At 31.6% G+C, this 24,052-nt stretch overlaps 1 protein-coding gene across 4 annotated transcripts in view; it reads right to left on the reverse strand.

Moving 5' to 3' along the window:
- LOC148273426 (ileal sodium/bile acid cotransporter-like) overlaps positions 1-24,052 on the reverse strand; it is a 74,383-nt gene that overhangs the window by 31,165 nt on the left and 19,166 nt on the right. Inside the window, exon 1 of one of the 4 annotated variants that reach the window (XR_015824581.1) lies at positions 23,104-23,234. The exons of 2 other annotated variants lie outside the window; for them this stretch is intronic. The gene's annotated coding sequence lies outside the window, so the exon portion shown is untranslated. Of the gene's footprint in view, positions 1-23,103; positions 23,250-24,052 lie in introns of those variants that run through there. One more of the 4 variants, XM_088238729.1, reaches the window with a different exon arrangement.

Consider the following 24,052-nt stretch of genomic DNA (forward strand, 5'->3'; position numbering starts at 1 on the left):
ATTCAATACATTTTTAAAATCGTTGTCATACATAAGTACACCTCTTTGTTGGTGAGACGACCGGAGTTTGACGTTTGCAAAAAGAATGCCATATTTGAAAAAATATTAATTTTATTTTTTGGAATTCAACCATTAACAAGTACCTACTTAAATTCAATATTTTTTTAATATCAACAATTTTTAGTTTTGGAATTCAATCACAAACAAGTACTTAGATGAAAAGATTTTTTCCAAGATAATAGCAGACAAGCCAACGTTCGGGCAGGACAACGTCTGTCGGCTCGGCTAGTAATAAATATAATCAGTAGATTCTCGACACAAAGACAATTAAAACAAATACAAACTAATACCACTTTCAGACAAAGGAATTTTGAGTATTATGTTTTTAAAATCTATAACCTACTTCCACTGTACATTAAAACAATTAGTAATGAGAAAATGTTCAAAAAGGCTATAAAAATTAACAGTGGAGCTGGGTAGAAGTAAAATGGATTGTCTCATTCGCCCAAACCAATATTGAATCACCTGCTCCACAAACGTATAGTTATGTTATATTTTTTAAACTTTTATTGTGCGTTTTTTAGGGTTACCAGTATAGTATAATGAAGTACCCTCAATAAATTTGATTTCCTCAAGTCGTGATTGGGTCAATAGCGTTTAAAAATAAATTAAACAATTAAAAATGAGGCCAAGGTTTAAAATTTAAACGATCACGATCCAAAGAATAAAAATCATGATGATATTAATTCATTGACTGGTATTTAGACCTATCTAGATGAAGCGGGTAACGAAATAGCGGACGAAGTACCAAAGAAGCTGTCCTTTCCGAGGATCCTACCTCCCGCATACAGTAATCTTCTACCACTATAGTCCTTAAAATGTAGCTCGATTAAAATGACAGCTGCCAAACTAATGTCAATAGTGATGGGAAATTACTGATCACTGATCAGTTACCGATCAAATCGATTTTATCAGTTTTTTTATGCAAACATGAAACTCTGTTTCCGAAAATTGATAGAAAAACGGAAAAACAAGCCTATTATAGTGTGTTACAAGACAAAAATTCACCAAAAAATAAGACATTTATACTTTTTTCACGAACAAGATCAAATGAATTTTTTTTTATTCGATCAATTTGTCCCATCTCTAACGTTTCTGCCAAATGATGTAACCTTGTCATTCAATATTTTGAATTTTGAATATTCAATATCATTTGTCGGCCTCGTAGTGTAATGGTCTGCGTGACTGCCTGTTGTGCAAGAGGTCTCGGTTCGATTCCCGACATGGTTGATACGAAATATTTTTTTTAAAGGGTGTTTTTACACTAGAATGTTTCATAGTCCCTGGGCTGGTACCTGAAGCGTAAGAATGATCATCTTACTTTAATGTAACAAAAAATAATCAAGATACGCTGTAATTGGTTTACCAATGTGGTGCCTTATGCACCGATAGGTGCGGACAGGGAATAATGAATAATAATTATTATTTTCTGTTTTTATTTTGAATAATTGTTTATTTTTTCTCACATATAATATATTTAAAATATATTCAAAACCTCAAATTACTAAATAAATAAAATAGTGTAAGTCACTCTCCAAGCACAAGAGCTATTTTTTTTAAGTAACAGCTTTAACATTATGAAATTGTAAAGGGTAGATTGTATAGTAAAAAAAAATGTATCAATTATGAAATTATATTAATCAATAAAATAATATGTGTATTTTATTTTAACACGTATTATATTAAATGCTAGCGGACCCGACAGACGTTGTCCTACCCGGACGTAAGCTTGTCTGCTATTAGCTTGAAAAAAGTATTTTTATTGATAAGTAGGTACCTACATAGGTACTTTGTGATTAAATTCCAAAACTAAAAATTGTTAATACTGAATTTCAGTAGGTACCTAGGTACCTGTTTATGGTTGAATTCCAAAACATAAAATATATATTTTTTCAAATATGGCATTCTTTTAGCAAACGTCAAACTTCGGTCTTCTCACCTACCGAGTGGTGTACTTATGTAGTAATACGATTTTTTTTTAATGTATTGTATTTAATATTATTTTAGTATTACCAAACATCCAGTAAAAAGAAATAAATGCGAAGAAATAATAACGAATTTAAGAAAAGAATCTGATAGGAATCCATAAACAGCAAATGTCGTTTATAAACATTCAAAAAAAAATATACACACAAAAAAAACAACATCTTTCCATTTTTTTGTAAATGCATTCTCCTCAAATGCAACCCTGGTAGATCGATGAATAAAACATTTATGTTCCTAACTTCTTTTTTACACATTAGATTGGCGATTTTAATATCTACGAACACGTACAGCGCAAAGATCTATATTTCTCTGAAAACCGCACGTAAATCAGTTAAGTCATTTAGGAGGAGTTCGGTGACATCACACGTACAGAGGAAGTATATATATAAAGATATATATTAGAATCACCCGCTAACAAATTTCATAAGAATTATATAAAATTGTAATCTCTTCAATATTCTTTAATTATTCACGTAATTATTATCTTGGTAATTCATGTATAATTATCAAATTTATCAACACACGTACTCCTCGGTATGCATAATATTTTGTTGATAGACGAAATTTATTAAACAAATTTCTTACGCTAATTAAAATCATATAAATATATTCATTATAAATGTTTTATTAATCAACTTATTACGTAAGCATTAACTTTCTGGTTTCCATTTTAAGAGCATATTTTTAATTAAAAGTCTATTTATGTATAAATGATAATTATAAAAATAATAAAGTTGAGGAGATAGGAAATCTCCAATTCCATTTTTTTTCTCATATAGTAATTAATTTAATAACAAATGTAATGGACGGTTTAGGGCCCCCGGTATCTGTCGGCTAAATATTGGACCTACAATAAAGGATAAATATTCCACTTTCGGGTCTTACTTTAGCGATACCGGGGTACTATAGAGTATAAATTTATGTTACATGCCCTAAAAAGGGTGTAAACGTTTGACTAATTATTGCCCTAAAAAGGGCATTTGTATTTATAAACGAGATTAAGGTCTGCCTTAAAAAGGGCATTTTGTAAACGAGACTAAGCTCCGCCTTAAAAAAGGCAATGTTGTAAACGAGACTAATGTTTGCCTTTAAAAGGGCATTTTGTAATTGACGCGGCGCATGAGGCGGCTCCCAGCGAAGTGACCGAGCCGAGCGCCGGCACCTCCCTATATGCACTTTGGGGGAGGCGCGCCGGCCGAGAATAGTGGGGGCGGTATTTCCCCCCCCCCCCCTTACTCCAGTATTAGCCTAACGCCGGTTTGGACGCAGGTAGCGGGAGCCCGCAACACGCCCTATATAATGTGTACATTTGTAATAATAAACATGAGTTCACCTCGAGACTTCACCTTAGTCAAATCGTTTTATTTCGTCACTCCGCCCGACCTCCCGCTCTACTACTGGATCTACCCCTTGGACTTGACCATCGCTTCACCCCGGGACTACGAACCAGTATCTTCTACCAACCTACGCAGTGACGCCGGACTTGAGAGGGAATTCAAGACATCATAACGTTCAGGATTTACGACCCCGAGAGCGACGACGGCAGCGAGACACGGCCAAAACCTACCCCTTGCTTCAAGATTGTGGAATACAATCCAAACGGTGACTTGTACAGTACAACAATGATAAATAATTATACGAGACCTCTTGCATGGTACGCAAACGCGCTGACCATTACACCAAGAAGCTGACAGAAAATAATAATACAGTTATACTAATTAAAATAGAAAGCTGTTTGAACTCGGGTTCAAAAAAACTCTTTAAATTAACTTTGAATTTATTTACTGATATACTAGTTAGTTAATAGTTTTTAGTTCATTGGGGAGATTGTTGTAATTTTTTATTTCTTTAAAAACAAAACTATTTTGACTATGACTTTTGTGGAATTTCGATATTATTTTGATATCTGAGTACCCTTTTTATCTCAAATTCGTTTATTTTTTCTTCTTTGTAAATTTGTATAGTATAATTTATTTTGTAAATAGCGTCTATTGTATGAACTTTGAATAATTTATAGAGATTTTCCTTGTTGAATTCTAAAGGTTTCTTTAAAATGACTTGGATAACTAATCTTTGTACTATTTTAGGAAAGTTTAAAACATTGGCATATGCACCCCCCCCCCCCCCTTCCATCCAACAACACCATAAAATTGTACAATTGAGTAATATGTATCAACTCTCACTGCCTCCACCTAGCATGGAATAACTTCTCTACAATACCGCAGAGTGTGTGCGGACCAACTACTGCTTCACAATATTATGACAGGAATAGTTGACTGTACATAACTACTTAGTTTAATAACAATACATGTGCCAGCCAGGATTTGTCGACGGTACCACCTGTTTCATGTACCAATAAGTAAAACATCGCATGTTAAAAATGCTTTTTTTCGTAGGACTTTTTCGGTGTACAATACAAAATTTAAAGATATAGATTACACAAACATCACTCTGTCAGATTTAAAATTTACACTAAAAATGCATTATGTAACTTAGTAGACATTATAATAATAAATATGTACATCTCCCTTCCCCTCCTTATCCTCTCTTCAAGCATATTTGTCCTAATCCCGCCTAATTTACAATAACTTACTGTTCTTTAAAAAATCTTTGATTATTGAAAAATACTTACGATAAAATAACATTTTTATATGTCTAAACTTATATGTAATATATTTTCTTTACTAACTTTGTGGAAATCTGTTATTAGTTCTGAGTTTATACACTATATCTGTTTGTTTACTATAAATATGTATGTAGAACTGTTGATTTCCCAAATAAAATAAAATATGCAAAATAATATTCCATGTTTTTATTAGAACTCATACAAATATTTTTATTAAGCCAATTGCAACAGTTATATGAAGAAACATGTGAACAAATAACTGAACGAACACAACATAAAACATTGTGGCAAAGACAAACAAGGGCAATTAAATAATGGCATACAATACATTCAAGAACATGAAATACTCTAAAATTGACGTGGTTAAGTCCTGACATACAACGAGCATATAGATAATACAATAAATAAATCAGTGAAATTACTTGGCTTCATTAACAGAATATCCTCTGATTTTACTAATCTCCGTACAATCAAAACTCTTTATTGGTCAACTGTTCGCCCTCTTCTAGAATATGCCTCCGTGGTCTGATCTCCGTCCTATGTAAATCGCATAAATCACATTGACACGAGTCAAGATGCGAGGATGCTTGGACTAGAGAGGGGTAATTATTCTTGTGCTGATATAGTCAATGTTAAATATTTCTATAGTCCTTAAAATATAGCTTTATTATAATGACAGCTGTCAAACTAATGTCATTAGTGATGAGAAATTACTGATCACTGATCAAATCGATTTTATCAGTTATTTTATGCAATCACAATAAAAATTTAGCAAGAAACGTATTTGACCAACGAAACGATACGCACCAGACGCGGACAAGGGAAGCAGCTGGGTAGGAGAGGGGTAGGGGTTTGTGAAGGGACTGGTTGTCCGAGAAATTAAGGATTTACTACATTTTGAAATATTTAAAAATATTTTTTTTTTTTTTTTAACGAGTTTTTGGTAAAATTTCATAAGGATTTTTTTTAAAGCTTACCACGAGGAATGTTGGCCCATGTCTGGCCCTGAAAAACCGTGTATACGCATATTAGTTTTGTAATTTCTTCCGGATTCAAATCTACGCGAAATTTTCGGCAGAAAAAATCGCGATAAGCCATTGTCCTGTGGAGATAGCCTGTCCTTCAATCTCTAGGACAACGTTTTTATTACGTCTGGGTTAATAGGTTTGATGCTGGGACAGGACAATTATGTCCTGTCCTGGTGTAAACCCTACTTGAAGATCGCAAAAAGGGTTGAAAAAACATTCAAGCGGTCAGAGGTCAGCGCGAAAGCCGAATAACTGAATCCCGGAGTTTTGACGTAATCACGTATCGGCTCGCACGCAGAAGTGCTGCTTACAAATAATATTGACCCAATAGCAGAAAACAAGATTTTTACATTTGCATAGTAAACAGTACATAATCGTTTGTTCAGCCGCATTCAAATTGTTAATTTATAACACAAAAATCGAGTAAATACATTAATTATTGGGTGTTTGTTTTTGATCGCACTGCACACACATGAATTGTATGATTTAATATACAATGTATATACGAAAAAAAAACATATACGTTAAAATATAATATATTATATACGTTACGATATCTATACTTTATTTTATTGAAATAAACGGCACTTAGTACCTTTTACATATAAGTTGCATAAACAATAAAATACATACATGTAAGTGGAATAAGTAAAATATAGTATTTAAAACTAATTATTACTAAACAGTTGTTTACAAATTAAGGAGACAAAAAAGAAAAAAAAATACACAGTTAAAAATTATATTACCAGTTATAAAAATACTTAAAAAATAAAATATTTGGTCATAGAAATATTTTGAAACTGAAAAAAAAGTATGAAAGCAACACATATTAATAAAAAAATTAAAACAATTTTTAATAACACTAAACGATTTTTTTCTTTTTAATTACATGTATTATTACTTAGGTAACTAGTATAAATATACATACTGATAAAAAATAAATAAATTATTAAACTTTTTGTACATAATGTCATTTGTACAATTTCTTCCAACCTACCATTGAAATAATAGTTATATTTTTATAATTCAAGTTTCAGAACATATTCAATAGAAAATAAATATTAAAGCGCTAAAGATATTAAAAAATATAAATAAACGAATTTGTTGATAAATTACCTTAAATCAAAACTATTACTCAATGGTAAAAAGGAAAAAAAATGATAAAGAGAAATATTTTGTACTTTCAAATAAAATCAAGAAAAGAAAAGAAAAAATACATTAATAATGAAATTAAAACAATTTTAAAGAATACTAAATGATAAAAAAAATATCTAGAACTATTAGGTACTAGCTTCTCCTACCCATGAAATACAGGTGAAGGGCCGTCCTAGATAAACTAAACTTAACATGCAATGAGTCACCAGCGTTAAATACTTTCATGGAAATTTTATTAAGGAATCATTTTATTTAAAAAAATATATAAATACAGAGGATAACTGACAGTCAGAAAAAGTAGCTTGCTGAGAAAACAGAAAAAAGTGAGTATTTGGTTTACTCATTCATGATCGGTAGATCTTGGTAGGATCGGGTTGGCACCCTACCGATTATTCGGTTTTTTGAGAAAAATCGTATTTAATTTTTGTTACAGAATGTTTAATTGCTAGCACTTCGAGTGACGACCCCTGTATTTCACAAGGTTTTAGAACCCTGCTAACTGTTAAAGTTAGTAACGTATCGTGTAAAGAAGAACAATAAGTGGTTTAAAATAAACATTAATTAAACAATGCATAATTTAATTATTTTCATTGTCCGCGAGGTTACCAATATAAACGTCGTGACATTCCATTATGCACCGTACTGTCTGTACTTCATTATGAATTCAGTATATTAATTTACTGTACACATGTCATGATTGTTAACTATAGTCCTTAAAATATAGCTTAATTAAAATGACAGTTGTCAGAAAAAGTGACTACATAACTTTGTAGTAACGTCTAAGGAGTTATTTATATTGACACACAAAAATCATTCGTATCTGGCGTGTTAATTTATTTTTTTAATACAATAATATATATTATATTTTAATAGATAATTTTAATACATATATTTAACATGCCCCTTAATTTATTTAAAAATAAATTAAGACTTATTTCTGACTGCGATACGATCCCACTTACTATTTAATGATCCACACACCTGAACACTTACTCCCATACTAATACACATAAACACACATCTACACTTACTTTCATACAAATACACATAAACACACCCTTTTTTGTAACACAATTTAATAATACGTATGATTTTTATTTAGAAACTTTGCTGGTCTATCTTTAAACTGTATTTTTTTTAAATGTTATTATATCATTGTCGGCTAACACGCGTGTAACTTAAATAATAATTATGGGTAGCTTAAATAGCGCTATTTTCGTAATATAATACCTCAAGGGCGCTTTACAAAGTGATTATATAAAGATATAAATTTAATTTTAAATTTATTTAACAATAGAATCACTATGTAAAGCGCCCTTGATGTATTATATTACGAAAATGGCGCTATATAAGTTATCCATAATAATAATAATCTTCGATGGTGGATGGGAAATGATTCCACAGTCGAGCGGCATGGACACTATATGAGTTAGAGAGGAAAGAATTGTGGATGGGTATTAAGAGAGTGCTTTGAGAATTAGAACGAAGAGGTAACCTCTCGCATACAGATATGGAGTTAGAGTTACTCCAAAAAAATGCCATCTATCACAAGCTTGAAACGTGTCTATTGAATTATACGTCATCGTAAATGGATTAAGTAATTGGCACAGTAATTTCTAATAAAAATATGTCAATCGAAGCTAAACTGGCAGTGCACAACGGAGTTTTAGTCCCAACACTTATGTATGGAAGTGAAACATGGAACTGGCAGAGGAAGGATGAAAGCCGAGTGAACGCGGTTGAAATGCGATATCTTAGACGAATGTGTGGGAAATCAATGTATGACAGGGTTACGAATGATGAAATCAGGCGAGAGTGTAAATCTGAGACAAGTATAATTGATAAGATTAAGAAAGGGTCTCTGAGATGGTTTGGTCACGTAGAACGAATGGACGACGAGAGAATGGTAAAACAAGTATATATGGCAAAAATGAACGGCAACGTTAGACGAGGACGACCAAGGAAGACGTGGCATGATCAGATAAACCAAAATCTTAAGTCTGGTCATGTCAAAAGCACACAGAACCGAAGGGCATGTATGTCAAGATGTATGAATGTGGAAGAGGCTAGGATTGTATGCCAGGATAGACGTGTGTGGCGGTCCATTCACTCTGCCTACCCCTACGGGGAAATGGCGTGATGGTAGTAGTAGTAGTAGTAAATGGTTTAATTTACAAAGGGTAAAAAAATCAATCAACCTTAAACGTCCTAATTTTTCGTTTAATTAACTCAAATTCTTACACGCAATGTTTTTTTATTTGGTTGGGCAAAACACTTATTAAGTTTGTCGGCCTTCATTCAGACACTTTTCATTTTCTTTTAATGAAGAAACGAGGCAAATAACACAAAAATATGGCATAATGTTCAACGAGTTAACACGCCATGTATGCATAAGGGAAGTCAACTAGTTGGGGGTCGAAAAGATAATTTCTATAACAATATTATTTCATTCATTATTCCGTTTTAGCACTTATGGTGGATTTCAGTGGCGAGCGGTGACTTTTTTTATAGGAAAGCTACAAAAAATGTTCATAAATTAGTGCATTAACCTTTCCCTTACTGTCCTAAAAACTTCCGCGCGTTACGGCGCTGTGTGGTCACTACGCACGCAAAAAATGAGATATTTTAAATCGTAAAAGTGTAATATTCATCGGCAATTACTTCAATTATTTATAGTTGAAGTCAAAATTGATGATATTTTTAATCTAATTGCTAAAAACATGAAAAAAAACATTAATTCATGTTCTCAGTGCGCGCAAAAGAACCGCCCCCAATGAAATCCGGGAAGCAGCTAACAGGCGTCAGGGAAAAGTACAAGAAACTTTGCTGTCCACGCGTGTGACGCATAAAAATTTTCTCTCTCGCTCCCAAATATACCCGTATTATCGAGAGTGAGACGTAATTGACCTAAATATTATTATATTAATTATTTATTATTAAATTTAGGTCAATTATTAATTATTATATTAATAATTGACCTAAATTTACTGTTTTATATTTCACTTAAAGATTCTTCTCATCGTTTCTTTGAATTCCTTAAAATAAATATGTGTATATTTATGTTTTTCCTTTTTTATAAAAAAATGTTATTACCATTTTATTTTATTTTTACATCTGAGCATGTTTTTCATTCTTTATTTCAATTCTTAATTTTTAATTACTCTTACAAATTTTCTTCATTTTTAATATTATTTCCATTTGTAAATACTCACTACAAACTACAAACTTTAAAATATCTTTTTTCACTTAAATTTAAATTTTTAAACAACTTTCATTTATGTTTTTCTTTTTCCTTCTCTTTTTGATACTTTCATAACTAACCTTACATATAATTGCTTTATAATATGGAAACTTCACTGGTCCATTAGAATTAAGTCTAATTGTGTAAAATATTAAACTTTGTAACTGTACTGTATGTTTCCTAAATAAAAGAAAATAAAAAATAAATAAAAAAATTAAAAAAGTAAAGAGTGTGCGAGACAATTATATATTAGGATTTTTGACTAAACGCTTTTATGTTCCCAATAAGCATTAATTATTTAATAAAAAAAACTTTTGTACCGATACGTAAATGTACAACAAAGAAATACCAAAAATCTCAACCCATCATTTATTATATTAATGGAGAGATTAAAGTTATTAGTTGCAATGTGTACTACTAGCCACACATCACCGGGAAGGGAGAGTTAATAAAAATAAAATAAATGGCTTTGTTTTTCTGTGGTTTTGTGGGATACAACATCATCTCTGTTTCAGCTGTTGACAACAGACGGAATATCAGTTTTAAGCGAAAACAATTACCAATAAATCTTACTCAGTCGGACTAATTTTGCTTGACTAAAATCGACAAAATCAACGTTTGGCTGTCCCCCTTTTCCGCACCCCAAAACTGAACCGATTTAGTTATTTAAAAAAAAAAAAAAAAGTATCAGAATGTAATTTTCTGTCGGTACCTTTTCTGTTTTTCAAAATAACTTATCATATTTGTAACGTCTTCGTATGTGCACATACGAAGACGGCAGATAAAACTGGGCGCTGTTTTGGGTTTTTGGATGGACCTGGCTCCCATAAGAAACAATTTATGAAAAAAACAAAACAATACAGACACGCCAATGGTGTGAAAAAGAGTGTGAAAAAATCATTGTTCTAGTGCTATAATTCAAGGAGAAAATACAGTTATATGAAGAAAAAAAACAGACCGCGTTTCCTCTTAAGTTAATAAAAAAACTTAATTGAATTCACCCAGAAAAAAAACAATTGAAATACGATCCTTTGTTCTTATTAAAAGTAGCAGAATAATTCAATACGTTTTATTAGGCGTGTTTTACTGTCGCAATTTTCCTAAATAAACTCTTCCTTTATAATTGTTTCCTTGAAAAACTTCAATTCTATCACCTGGAAGCAATTTGATGTGGTCATTTTCCTTGGGAGTAATCATAATTATATTTAGAGTATTACAGTATTACAGTACCATACCCCGGTTTATATTTTCCAAAAAAATTACAATTCAAACCGACGTTTGTCTGGCTCAAAGTTTGTCAACGAACTGAAAAATTGTGGTCTCACTGCTACGCAGATGATACTCATATTTATTTTTATTGCAAACCAGGCGAGAGAAGTGTGCTTGTCAATTTAATTGATGGATGCATCGAGAAAATAGGAAACTGGATGGCTGAAAACAGACTAACATTAATCCCATCAAAAACTGAACAACTATGGGTCGCTTCAGCCAGACGACAGAATTTGATCCAGGATACGGCCCTACCCAATGTAGGGAGTACCGCTTTACCCACCGCTAAACTACTGGGAGTTTTACTCAATTCTGACCTTTCTCTTGACGCTCAAATTAGTAGAACGATAAGTTCATGCTTCTACCAGCTGAGACAAATTAAATGCATACGCAAAAATTTGCCAGTTGATGCCGCCCGTCAATTAATAAATGCGTTTGTAGTGTCTAGAGTCGATTATTGTAATGGTATCTATGCAGGTCTACCAATGAACAAAATGACTCGCCTACAATCTGTATTGAATGCCGCAGCGAGACTTATTTTCGGAATCTCTAAGTTCAGTCATATCACTTCACTATTTCGGGAACTACACTGGCTACGTTTTCCACAGAGGGTCGAATACAAACTCTGTTGGCTTATGTATAAGTCACTGCACAACTCTTCTCCGGAATATCTAAGGGAACTATGCATTCCAGATGAACTAGCTGACAGGCGTCTAACGCTTAGAGCAGCTACGTCTACGGCGAGAGGAAAGGTTATTATACCTCTACGCAAACAGCGCACTAAATTTAGTGAACGCGCATTTGCGGTCGCAGGCCCTATTTAAAACTTTAAACTTCACTGTCAAATAAAAAAAATGTAAATAGGGGATAGATTTCTTACTGTCCATGCGCTCTGTAGCTGCAAGACGTGCTGTTATCTAGCTCCTATATATCATAATTGGAAACGAGGAACTAGAATCCCAACCGACCATGCGCTCTGTAGTTGCAAGATGTGCTGGGATATTTATTTATTGTACAGCGCTCTTGAGGTGATTTTCACAAAAATGGTGCTGTATAAATTATCTAAACATATATATATATATATATATATATATATATATATATATATATATCTTTCAATTTCAGATTTTGCATACCTTAGATATTTATCTAACTATTCGTATAAAATTAACAGTTCGACCATTAGTAATATTGCTTCCGTTGAAATGACGCAGTGATATTTGTAATATATGACGATTAAATTATATACATTTGAGTTTAAAACAAACGGACAAAAACACAAATATATTCATTGGATAAATCACAAACATTCTGCCAATGTTTAAACCATCATCATTTCTTCGAATCTTCCATCTGTGAAGAATTTTCATGAAGAAAAAGAGCTGAAACGTTTATTGACAAATGTATAATAGCTTTTGCCAAGTTAAGCCATTATAATTGTGTAAAGACGGATGTCAACACTATTATTTATAACAACGAGCGATGTTTACGACACAAAACTTTTGTTAAACGGTTTATTTCTTTAATGCGGTTTTAATCAGGAAATACTTACAAACGGAAAAATCTCACGATTTAATTCGCTTATTTAGATTTTTGTAATACGACAGCAAGAATAGTGGCACAGAAATTATACGGACACCCGAGTCTACATAGAAAACAAGACTTATATAATGAAAGCATCCACCCCTTTCCCGAAACTGTTCATAAAGACTTGAGTCTTTCTTCAGTTCCGCATATCAATATCATTTTTTTTTTAAACTAACTAAGCGAAAATTTAATATTTCTTTACAATCAAACCGGGAAAATAACAAAACAAATAAACTTTAAAAACTTTCATTGTACCCCTCACTGCAGTATTGTCAGTTTGTGATCAATCAAATACACATGGTCAGCACAATCACCTTTTTCTAATTTCCCAGTATGACAGGGGAGGAATACAGTGTTAGTTCCAAATTGAGACCGCGGCCGCACGCTCCAGATCCCGCATCGGGAAGGAAGAAGAACGTAGTAATACAAACAAATCAATCAACGACACGAAACCCAAATACATATAGAAAACATTAGGATAATTTACCCTATACAACATGCACTCAAGCAACAGAAGAAAAACAATACGTATCTATAACAAATCACAGAGGAACATCAAATCAAGACTTGATGTATATAATATGTGTATATATATATATGTCTAATGATTTTGATAAAATTATCAATGAAACTTCTTGGTTTTACTTTTTTATTATTTTGGCCAACGAGCGCTTTCGCCTAAGTAAGCATCTTAAAGTGGTGAATTGTTTACAACGTTTACAGTTTTTATACTATTTCTAACATATTTTGGAGATAAGAAGATCAAATAAGTATTTTAACGATAAATACAAAAGTCCTTTGATACTTGGGTTAGTTAGATATATAATATTTTTTCAAACCTGGAATATAAAGCTTTTATAAAACCGTTTCAAGATCAATTATTTGAAAAAAAACAATGTCGCAATTTTGGCACATTCGTCGTTGTTCTGCGATTACAACGAGATTATAAAATTGTTTTTTTTTTTATTTTATTATTTTTGCACCACAACAGGCCAGGAGGCCCAATTACAGTGGTGAATTACATCACAGAACACCCAGGCTTGAGAAAAATCACATCTACTTTTTGTGTTCTCACCGGGAATCGAACCCGGAACCTTCCGTCTGTGAGTCAAGCGTCTTGACCACTACACCACGGAGGCCGCCACCTACGCGGGAAGGGTCAGACTGCGAAACTTCAGAGGAACATCCCGCATGGTAAACATTAAAAAAAAAACTAATAACTTTTTAAAGTTTTTTTTTATAAACTGAAAATGGAGTCAACCCTAAATTTCTCGGACTAGCATCCCTTCCACGAACCCAAACCCCTCCCCTACCCAGCCGCTTCCCTTATTCGCGTGCGGCATATTTATATAGCTTCGTTGGTTAAATACGTTTTTCAACTCAATTTTTAGAATGAGATGCTAGTCGAGAATAATTTTTATGATTTTCTCTATTTTCTAATAATAATTTTTAAAAAAGAGGATTTTTCCTCAGAAATTTCGCGGTCTAGCCCAGGGGAGCTATTCTGAACCACTCTCGCGGCACGAGAAAAAAGTTTTTCTCGTGTATTTACATATAAAATAATAATAATACGGCCGCGAGAGCGTTTGGAATGCCAGTCCAAGAGTGGTATTCTCTGCTTTTATTTTATTCGATTATAAAAAAATATTACTCTGTTTCTTAAATTAAATGTCTAATCTTTATTTTTGTGTATGTAAATTAATTTTAGTTTAGTTTATTACTTCTTATATCATCTTATTTTTTCTTTTCTTTTCTTTAAAAACAATTAGTTTCATATCTTCAACTCAATCTTTATTTTTACTCAAACTGATTCAATTGAGCTACACACTTTTTTACAAAATTTATAAAAGATGGTCGAGTTCTATAATTGAGGATATATTATATGAAGAATGATACCAACGCTTACTTACAAATTGTATGTATCCTTATATATTTTTATAAATATATTTTTTAAAATAAATCTCAATTTAATTATACCCCAGTGGAATAATACTCTAAACTTAACTACAAAACTAAATGAAAAACCAAAAGTGCAGACGTGTTGAAAATTTGCTATCGGTCTTAATTTGGTCAAAACCGGTTTAAATTATAATAATATATTATAATGTTATATATCTTAAGTTTATACAGCGTGACCGGAGAAGTGACATCTAAAGATAAAACGTAGGTGCCTCATATTGAGGGGTATCCGAATCACCCCCATGTATGTTTCGCGATTTTGCGTTTTCGAGTTATGATTTTTTTAATGGGTTTTTGAACATTTTCGACCTCATCGGTTTTTTTTAATCTGTGGGGTTCATTCAAAATTCCTGTCATTCTCACCTTGTGTTTAATGCCATTTTATCTCTAAACAGTTATTTTTTGTTAAATCACACATTTTCTGTCATAATTATCCTTGGAAATTTTCCACCTCAGTATCTTTAAAGGCCGATTTTAGCGAATAATAGCCTATTAAGTACTACTTTTTTGTATAATTACAAAAGCCTAGAGTCTAGCGCAGTTTTTAAAAATACTCAGAAATAAAGGAATTGCCTATTTGGATTTATAATTTTATGTTGGAAGTTGAAATCTGACTCGCTCGAACTTAAATTCTGCATTTTAGGTCAACACTTTTGTAGCTTTCATTAATGTTACGAAGCTGATTATCTTATGCGTGAAAGTACATTTTTTTAAAAAAGAGTTACAAAAAAAAATATGAAGAAAAAACTTACAAATGATTTTTTTTAATAAACCGATCAGGTCGAAAATTTTCAAAAACTCATTAAAAAAATCATTACTCGAAAACTACGAAAAATCGCGGAACAAACACGGGGTGATTCGGATATCTCTCAATATAAGGCACCTACATTTTACGTTTGGACGTCAGTTCTCCAGCCACCCTGTATGTTTTGTTTTTGCGGTTTGAACGAGCGGATTTCCCTTCGATGAATCACTATGGAAAGTTGGTATTATTTTATGTTAGAAACCTAAGCTTTACTGCACTCCAAATATAATAATTAAAAGAAATTCTTTGACTTTGTGTTCTAACATTTCGATAAATGTTAGTAAATACATATTGGTATACAACCACTTGCCGACATTAATTCATTTTATTATTTATAAATCATATTATAATAAAAACAGTGACAAGGTAAAAACACGAAACTTTTAGCAAATCGAGACATGAAAATAAATAACGAGTAAGTTCAGACCTACGGGACATGGGATATAAAAAAATGTTTTTTTACCCGCGGTAAATATTAGAGCATGAAATTGTAGAGCAAAGTTTCTTTAAAACGTATGAAAAAAAAGTTATTTTTTAAAAATGAAAACGAACTACTTTGAACGACGTCACTAGTGCATATGAATCAACCAATGATAAAAGAGTGGTAAAAGATTTTTTGACATTTTTTTTTAATTGGATATGGAAAATGTTTTCCTTACCCGCGGTAAAAAATAGAGCATGAAATTGTAGCTACAGGGTACGTATTCAGATGGGAAGGCAAAATTTATCTTCAATTTTATCTACAAAGTAAAATTAAGGATAACTAATTACCGATTACCGACGAAGATACTTTGAATTTCCATACAAATATACACACTTTCATACATAAATATCGATATTATTTTATACCGTCTCAGTATATACCGATGAAAAAAGCCGTTCAAATCGCGGCCCAGCTTTAAGCTTTCGCTTATAATTAAAAAAAATTATATTATAAAGAAAAAATAAAAGAATTTGAGATGAATAAGTCACTCAGATACCAACATAATATTAAAAATCCTAAATTCCACACAAGTCATGGTCAAAATAGCTTTGTCTTCAAAGGTGAACAAAATTATAATAATCTCCCCAATGAACTAAAAACTATTAAAAATAATATGTCAATAAATAAAATTAAAGTAAATCAAAAGAAATTTTTTGAACACGTGTAAAAACTACATTAAATTTTAATTAGTGTGAATGTATTATTTATTGTTTTATGTTTTTCTTTATATATCCTTTGTTTTAATTTTGTTTCTCATGTACTCGCATATTTAAAATTATATAAACTCTTATAAATAAACAACTACAACAGTGTATGTCACTCTCCAAGCACAAGAGTTAGTCTCCTTTTTTGGAGAGTTACAGTGATAACATTTACTAGATGTATAAAGTAGATATGTATAGAATTTTAAAAAAACGTGTACCTTTTATGAAATTTATTAATATATATTTATATATATTTTTTTAAATTACTTTTCTAAGTAGCCACCACCTAACACGAACAATAGACCCTCGCGTAATACCCAGAAGCAGCAACGACTGGGCAACTACGAGCAGCCTACGTGTTTAGTCTCACGATTATAATAACATTCGAGTATATATATTGACTCACGTTCTATACAACTCTTCATACGAAAGAGGACAAAGCTGATGCAATTTTAATGAAACAAAATGACCAACACATTGCATTTAATGCGGGGTTCGAAAATATCATGATATTGACGTTTCAAAGTGGTTATTTTTTTAAAATAAATTTTCAATAAACTTCTCCACACTATTAAATAGATCCTGTAAACAGCATACCTAAATAGCAGGGACCCTTCGAGTTTGAGTAGCGTCTATCATCTTGTTAACCTTAATTATAAGTTAAGGAATGCTATCTTTGTTTAGTTTTTTATCGTTTACTTTTTGTGCTGTTACATGTTCACTTAATTGCCATACTTACTAGTTCTTTGCTCGATGTATTATTATTGTGTTTTTCAAAAATAATTTTTATTATTATCTTTTTAAAATCATTCTTATTTTATTTTATTTTATTTGGGAAATAAACAGTTCTACATACATATTTTTAGTAAACAAACAGATATAGTGTATAAACTCAGAACTAATAACAGATTTCCACATAGTATACAAAGTTAGTAAAGAAAATATATTACATATCAAATAAATACACACAATTTATAAATATAAAAATGTTGTTTTCATATACTCAATAATCAAAGATTTTTTTATATTTATTTTAAGAACATTAAGTTACTGTAAATTGGGCGGGATAAGGACAAGAATGCTTGAAGAGAGGATAAGGAGGGGAGGGGAGATGTACATATTTATTATTATAATGTCTACTAAGTTACAAAATGCATTTTTAGTGTAAATTTTAAATCTGACAGAGTGATGTTTGTGTAATCTATATTTTCAAATTTTGTATTGTACATTGAAAAAGTCCTACGAAAAAAATCATTTTTAACATACGATGTTTTACTTATTGGTACATGAAACAGGTGGTACCGTCTACAAATCTTGGCTGGCACATGTATTGTTATTAAACCAAGCAGCTCTGTACAGTCAACCATTCCTGTCATAATTTTGTAAAGCAGTAGTTGGTCCGCACACACTCTGCGGTATTGTAGAGAAATGATTCCATGGAGGGTGGAGGCAGTGAGAGTAGATACATAAGAAATACCGGTTTTGTATTTAAGGTACTTTTTAAATTTGTTTTGAATATTTTCTATTCTACTTATATATATGGCATACTGGGGATTCCATATCTGAGAGGCGTATTCCAAATGGCTTCTGACAAATGTATAATCTAATGAAATTAGGGCCTTTGGATTATCAAAGTGTTTACTAATTCGAATTATGAAACCTAACATGCTCAATGCTTTGGAGGTAATTTTATTGATATGCGATTCAAAAAGTAGTTTTGAGTCTAAAACAATCTTAAGAGCTTTAATTTCGTGCTTTCTCATTAGTACATTATTGTTTAGTTTGTAATCAAAATTAAGATTTTTTTTTCCTTGTGAATGTAATACAGACACATTTATTTGTTTTTGAAATTCCACTTGTCAATGCGTTTTGAAGCTACAAGACTTTGTGATATTAGCTATCATATTATATTGACATATTATGTAAATGTTATCAACTATCAAATATCTAAATTTAGTAAATGGGGTCTAGAATTTCAACCGTCCATGTGCTCAGTAGCTGCAAGACTTGTTGCTATCTTACTTCTATTACTATAAATTTGCTTTTTATTTCGTTTTTAAAATATCACTTAAACTTTAAACTTCACCGTTAAATAAAAAATAAATAAATAAAAAAATGTAAATAGGGGCTAGATTTCTTACTGTCCATGCGCTCTGTAGCTGCAAGACGTGCTGTTATCTAGCTCCTATATATCATAATTGTTATATATCATAATTGGAGACGAGGAACTAGAATCCCAACCGTCTATGCGCTCTGTAGCTGCAAGACGTGCTGGAGTATTTATTTATTGTACAGCGCCCTTGAGGTGATTTTCACAAAAATGGCGCTATATAAATTATCCAAACATATATATAAATGCTCCAATTTTTACCGAGTGTAGGAAAAAAAAATTATATCCAATTTTCTGTATTAGTTTTTTCTGTACTAGATTACTAATCGTCTTGCAGCTACAAAGTGCATGGGAGAGTGAAATTCTAGCGACAGAAAATTATCAATAAATTAACAAAATAAACATTGAGCATAGTAGTAAATTTGTAAAGTGTTCATGCTAACAAAGTAAACAACAAAAAAACTAAACAGATAAAGCACTGTTTCAACACTATGTATAACAAAACAGATATGGAGATATTTTTTTTGTAGGAAGATATAAACGTGGTGATGATCTATAATAAATTACAATTATTTTATTTATTTTCCCATAAAATAGTTACTTTAAAACATCATTATCTAAAGTCGAATTTAATAGTGAGCTGTGCATGTTCGCTTATTTGAACGATTCGCCCCTCATGCATACCTGCATAAGAGAAAAAAAGAATTGTTAATCTGAATAATATAAAATGATTAACTTTTACTTGAAAGCAATATTTTAATCTTCATTTTACATTAAAAAAGCAATTAATTTATGTCACTTTACATAATTCAAATGAACGAAAATCGCAGTTCACTTTTGCAACTCGGATGGCATACTTAGAGGGTATTATGTTAAGCAATGCATACTCTCGATTTTTATGAAAAGAAAACGTCTTAAAACGACAATGTATGATAAATATATTCTTGAGAGTAAAGACTTTATGTGCGCATGATTTCAAGGAGCACTTTCTCTCAACAAAAGTTGAAAAACCGGGTCGACTGACGCTTGTGGGTATTGTAAATTTGCGAACGACATTGCAAGGAATTTAAAATGTTATAAATATCGTCTTTTAAAATCTATCGAATTATATCGTTATCATGGTTTTTATTTTTAAGATCTCTGAGAAAATCTAAAAGATGCAGAAAATGGGAACTAGAAAATAACTATAAACTTTGAAATAAATTCTAAAATGGTCTTAATAATTCAGGGCCCCGCCCTGATTACAATGGGAAGTTAACATTTATCTTCAATTTTATCTCCAAAGTAAAATTAAATTTTCTGTATGGAAAGCAGAAAATGCATACATTTTTTCTCTTAAACGTGTTAAATTTTAGGTTATCGACGAAGATACTTTAAATGTTCATGCAAATATACTTATTTTCGTAAACAAATATCGATTGTTCTTTATCGACGTCGAAGATAACTCTGTTCACTTTTCATTGTAATCGGGGCCCTGAAATGAGGTCCTGTACCTCATTCACAAATAACTATCGACGTGCTATTAAGCGACGTGATGACAATTTCTCACCATGGTTGTTTATCGTATTCGCGATCACAATGCAACATCCGTGAACACCTAATATTAAATGTCAACATATTTACGTTTCGCGACGTATAATCCTGCTGTGCAATCACATATTTTAATTTCACCGGTGTAAATATGGGAAATATTACAAAACTGCTACTTTTATTTATTTATTTATTATTTATCATGCTATTTATTGAATTTAGCCGGCGGTTGGCTAGCCAAATGTCAAGAAAAGCAGTCGCCATAGTAATTGTAATTAATCTTTCACTTTTTTGTATTAGATACTACTTAATATTTTGCAAATGCAATATATTGTATTTTTTAAAATATTAAACGCTGATTTTTCACCAATGAAATGTATTTATTTACGAGGAAAACTAAAAACAAACCGACACGAGCGTGGACTTAGAGATTACACACGCGTTGACTTATGCCTGCGATAACTTAAGCATTTTCATTGTTGTTCATTGCGATCGCTCAAATGCTTATCATGTTTTTAAGCGCGTCGATAGTTATTTGTGATTGAGCTACTGGGCCGCGATTATGAAGGCTACCTTCATCGGTTCATATCGAGACGGTATAAACTAAGAAGAAGATATTACTGTATTGCAACATTGTTTTATTGAATTAATTTATTTAATGCCAGGCAAACGCAATAACCAGTACACCACGAGGCCGACTAATCTCCACTCGATTTCCTTTTGCCGGATTTTTACCTCAGGTAGCAGAATAAATTATAAATAAATAAAAAATAATGTAAGAAACTTCGATGCACCCTAATTTTACCGTGCCGTGTGGATTTATATTATCAAACCGCAGTTTAGATGATCAAATGCAAATGTCAACAACATTGGAAGGAAATAACAGACTTGCTTATGATTATACTGGGTGTTATCGTAAATTGTGTCAATTTTTATTCCTTTAAAAACAATGTTTTCTATTGTTCCATTCCACATTTATTGTTCATAATAGGTTACCGATCAAGATACTTAAAATGTTCATACAAATTTACTCATTTTTGAACACAAGTATCGATTTTTCTTTATAGACAGTCGAAGATAACTCTGTTAACTTTACATTGTAATCGGGGCCCTGAAAAGAGGCCCTGGGCCGCGGTTATGAAGACTATCTTCATCGGTTCATATCGAGACAGTATAAACTAACTTCGATATTTATGTACTTATATTTTTCTATTTATGTAATTATATTTTTCTCAAGACCGGGTGTTCTGTAATGTAATTTAGCACTGTAATTGGGCCTCCTGGCCTGTTGTGGTTAAAAGGTGGGAAAAGAACACATGGCGAAATACATAATATAATAAAAGCTTAATCCCAATTTCGGTTCAAAAACTCCCAAAAATGAACTGTTTAGCAAACTAGTTGTAAATATTTATGTTTCTGTCCCCTGTTAAAATTCTTATTTGATCTTATCTCCAAAATATGTTAGGAATAGTATAAACACTGTAAATGTTGTAAACAATCTACCAGTCTTAAAGATGCCTACTTAGGCGAAAGCGCTCGTTGGTCAAAATAATAAAAATTAAAACTAAACCAAGAAGTTTCATTGATAAATTTATTTATAATTTTATCATAATCATTAACTATGGAGTTTTATCAAGAAATATCAACAAAAAACATAAATATTATGTGCAAAAATAAAATGTGTATTTTTGTATGAAAATTCAAAGCATCTTCGTCGTTGGAATTTGTTGGAAATTGGAAAATTGTTTTCAGGCGTTGCCTAGTAGGTGAATTGGTTCAGCCGTATGAATCTCACCCACGTGACAAAGGTTTCAGCTCTTTTACTTCACAAAAGTCAACAGATGGAAGAGTTGAGGAAATTCGAATGTTCAAACATAGGCAGAATGGTGAACGTTATACAGTGTGTGTAAAGTGGCCACTGAAACCAGCCAATTACAGGTCATAAGCCCTGTAAGTGCCTAAACTCCCATATCCCTTCTCGAAAATGTTTTCCCTCTCTGTTGCAATAATGTTTATATTAATTAAATATATATATTTCAGTTGCAGTGCTGCAGAGCAGCGTTTATTTTATAATTAAAAAATACATAAAAGAATTTGTTACCCACTAAGTCTAAAGACTTTTCAGTGGGAAACATTTTTTTATTTTTTTATGACAGGTTTAAATTACATTTATTTTATTTGTATTTTACAGATTTATTTATAAACAGGCACTATAAAGTATCAAGAAGATATTTCTTCAGTTCTTTTTTTTACATTTACATTAACGTTTCCCATTACGTAAAAGAAAACAATTCTGTGTACATAATGGGGAGCGATTTACTTAATTTTACTTTGTAGATAAAATTGAAGATAAATGTTAACTTCTAATTGTAATCGGGGCCCTGATAGCAGATAACCAAGGACATTTCTTAGAAACTACAACAAGCATTATAACAAACTGGTAAATAGACAGTTATTTTAAGCATTCACGCAAAGGATATTCACAGTTACAATAACATATAATATAAATACTTTTAGCATGTAAGCTTCACAAAACGAAAAGTAAATTTATTATTTTACCTCGGAAAATGTTCCTTTGAAAAATTCTCCGCGGCTAGAATTTCAAACTGCAATATTATTATCACGCACAAAGCGGTTATGCAAAAACACGACCGACAGCGCCAACTCGCGCAAGACGACTGAATCGGAGATTGACTGAATACTGAATCTTGAATGAATTATTTATTCTAGAGTCGTTCGAGAACTGGATTTGAATTTATAAAGGTGCCTCCACATATCCATTAGCATTGTGAACTCGTAATTTATTATAGCAATAACAGTTTTCGAAAATACATGCTAATTTTAATGATTTAAAAATGCACTATGACAAATTAGCAGAGCAATGGGCAATTATCATGAATTTTTTTATTAGCTAATAAATTAATCTAAAAAATCACAAGCCGATCGGTACTATTCTCATTAAAATCTATTAAGAAATAATGAAGATATAAAGGATTACACTCTAGTAATTTGAATGGTGTCAAAAACAAACAATTCGTGACGTCATCAAGTATGACGCCTTCGTATGTTTTGTTACTTCATCGGATTTTTTTCATCAATGACTATGGATTTTATAGAGTATTGTTGATAGTTTTCTTTTTCTATGTGTTGTTTGCTTACATTTACGGCGTCCTACTTATCAAACGCTACGATTTGTGATTTATAATTTTCATGATAAATTGAATTAATTTAAAAGAGGTTGAAAACCATAAAATAATTTTTAAAAATCGAGATGTAAAATGTAATCCGTTTTCCCTTTCATCTGTCAGTGCCTGGAACTGGAATGTGGAGTGGGTGTGAGGGGGGCTTAAGATAATATGCATGGACAACTCTCTTTATATTTCTATTCGTTTTAATGAATGCATTACTCGTGAACTTCTGTGACAAAATTTATTACCAACTTACGAAACGATCGTTTTCGAAAGACCTTATTTTCCAAACGAAAATAATGAATGAAAATATTCATTTT

Source organism: Micrasema longulum, unplaced genomic scaffold (assembly GCF_059751315.1).
Source record: "Micrasema longulum isolate JH-2025_06_02 unplaced genomic scaffold, ASM5975131v1 h1tg001955l, whole genome shotgun sequence".
Lineage (NCBI taxonomy): Eukaryota > Metazoa > Arthropoda > Insecta > Trichoptera > Brachycentridae > Micrasema > Micrasema longulum.